This window comes from Vigna radiata, chromosome 4 (genome assembly GCF_000741045.1).
Source record: "Vigna radiata var. radiata cultivar VC1973A chromosome 4, Vradiata_ver6, whole genome shotgun sequence".
Lineage (NCBI taxonomy): Eukaryota > Viridiplantae > Streptophyta > Magnoliopsida > Fabales > Fabaceae > Vigna > Vigna radiata.
The window spans coordinates 13,416,010-13,419,146 of record NC_028354.1 but is presented as its reverse complement, the minus strand read 5'-3'; positions in this window follow the sequence as shown (position 1 = coordinate 13,419,146).

The following is a 3,137-nucleotide window of genomic DNA, read 5'->3' as shown; positions in this document are numbered from 1 at the left end:
TTTCCTCCTTGATGTCGTCAACTGCTTCATCAACACACCTACGGCTTTCATTTTGTTTGTTCGAATTGACATTTTACTGCAAACAAACCAATATACATAACGTCACCCATTTTTTCCTACTTCAATTTGTTTTTTTTACCTGTGTATCTATACACTCACATCTATCTTTAGAGGCGAAGACAAGAATGAAAAAAAAAATAGAAAACAATAATTACAATAGCAAATACGTTCTGGAAATTATGCTAGACTCTTTAGAATGATGTCAATACAAGAAAAAGCGAGCGTGAGTAGAAAACTTGATGGTAGATGATACATCATGCATGAACTAACTATAGTTTTCATTGACCAATTAAGAAAAATTTAGTGATTGGTAAGCTTATAAGGAGTATCATGAAGAATGAATAATCAGTCATTCTTAATGAATACTGTAATACATAATATAAATACGCTAAATAAAACTCAAATCTAACTTTCTCTACAAATAAAACAACATAAATTATACGCTTAAAATTATTGAATTAAAAGGATATACTATACAGTAGAAAGTTTGAACTCTAAGATCTGAAAATAGGTGATCTATGGAGTTCCATTAACAAATGATATAACAATATTTAGAAGTATCATCACATAAATCTTCATTATTTCTAATTAATTTCAATAACAATGGATTTGAACCTCTGAAATGATTGGAACCAAAGAAAGCTAGATGTAGGAATCTATTCAGTCCAAGAGATAACTTCGTCCAACTCTTTTCAGTTACACCCTGCTACTCACAACAACAAAAATGTAGCTTTAGAAACAGTGCAATCGAAGCTAGTCACATACATGATTGAAAAATGGACATTAACAAATTATAATGATCAATCATAAAGCAACAAAAGAGAAGTTGAGGTACTTTTTACCAAACACCAGGAGGAATTTGAAGAGAAGGATCCTATCTTGGAATAGAAATTGGGGAAAACATCTACAAAATGTTGTGGAAGAGATAATCCTCTCGTGGTTAATTAGAACAATCTCAAATAGTTTAGATGCTTTAAATAATTAAAATATAAGCTAAAATAATTATTTTGAAGGAAAGTATACTTGATATGGAGGGACTGCACATTCTTTGAATTTAATGATCCCAAAAACAAAGTTTGTTTCTTCAAGTTTCGTTCTTTTCTTGAAAGAGAGAATCCATGATATTTGTTACGCTTTGGATATAAAGACTTCATTAGTCGGACACTGATTTATGATTGAGATTCTTTTCAGAGAGTTTTTAAGAATGGCAACATGAAGAAGGTCATGCAGACCGTAGCCCACTGCTAAGGGCCGAAGACAGTGATTTTCGCGTGTTAAATTTTTCCGATATATTTTACAATATCAAATTATTATATATTTTGAAGGTTGGACAAAAAAATAGTACTAAAAAATTACACAAAAATCAAACTTTAAACTCTTATTTTTTAATTTAATTTCTCTATTAAATTTTTTATGTTATTCAATTTATATGCTTTTAAAATAATATAATGAGTTGATGATTAGGTTTATCAATGGAGAGAAGAGATTGATATCATTCTTTATCCAAAACTTTAATAAAATGAATTAATGAGTTTTTACATTTATGTGGTATTCTATTTTTTCATTTCTATATATCTAATGTAGAATTTAGACTCACATATAGATTCCTAACATTGATATTTTAAAATATATTAAAAAAAAGTTAAGATATCAAAAAAATGTATTTAAATACATAACAAAATGAAACAGAACAAACTAAGGGTAGGTTTTAATAGAATTTTTAAAACTCTTTTTGCATAAGTTAGATGGTCTCCAATGAGTGTTAAACACTTAAATAAATTTAAACAACCTTTAGTAAATCTTTTGAAAACGAAAGTAGTAAGACAAACTTGTTTTATATTAGTTCACTCACAACTTAAGTTATGTTTAGTTCTCCCTTAAATATTTTTGGTGTTACAACTAATCCAGTTGGTTAGAACGAGTATCATCACTCTTAGTATATAGTAGTCTAACTCACTAGACTATTTAATTTCACTAACTTAAACTTACAAGTATTTGAATTCACTTCTGAATATAAGAACAACAAAGTGTTTTTCAAGATACAAGATTGGAAAATAACTTTCGTAGAGAGAATATGAAATTGATACACAAAGGTTTTGAATACTTGTATAGAAATTTTTCTTTTTCAAAGAACAAGCGTTTGACAAAGTAAGCTTAGAGAAAACAACAATGTAAGAGAATGCAAAGAATAATTCTTGATAACTTCTCTTCATGTAGTCCTTTTTATATAGGTTTTTTCGAAAAAGATATGTTATTCAAAGTTTTGACTTTCACATAGGGATATAGCCTTTTGTACCAAGTCAGAAGGTATGTTACACCTTGCAAAGGCAACTATATTGTGTGTACAAATAAGACATATAGAAGGTATGCAGAAAACATTCCTAGAGTATCTTCTTATCTCTATACGTTCTTCTGATTCTTATGCAAACTTTTGAATAAATCTGTTGTACTAAGATTATCTACATAGAAAAATGTAGTACAACACAACAAACAAAAGAGTATTATTATATACATGCATTAAAGCGTTAGACGATTCTAAGCGTTAGGTACGAGAGTAAACATTTAAGTAGTGTCTATTTGAGTAACACATAACATTTAGGATAAGTGTTATGTACAGTGTTTAGCGCTTTGTGATTTTATCTTAGACAATTTATGTTGTTAAACACTATTTCGTTTAGACGCTTGATTAAACTTTAAAACAAGGTTTATTTAGACAGTTTTGTCATAACGTTGGACAATCTTATCTTAACACAAAAATCTACATAAGATGATGTAACATATTTCACACTTTAAAAATATTAATATTGGTTATTTCTTTAAAATTCAAGTGAGCTTTTCATGTTTTTTATAAAAAAAAAAATACATATTGAATGTACTCTTTCCATTATTTACATTATTATTCCTGTCATTGTTCGAGTATTTACTAATATGTAACGTTTCCATCTAGTAAAGTATAGGCTAAAGGACATTGTTTCTCAAACACATCTTAGTATTTCAAAGCCTTCTAGTATATATAGCTTAGCTCCTCCACAAAATAACTCATTATCTCAACACTTAACAACAAAAAGTCAAAGAAA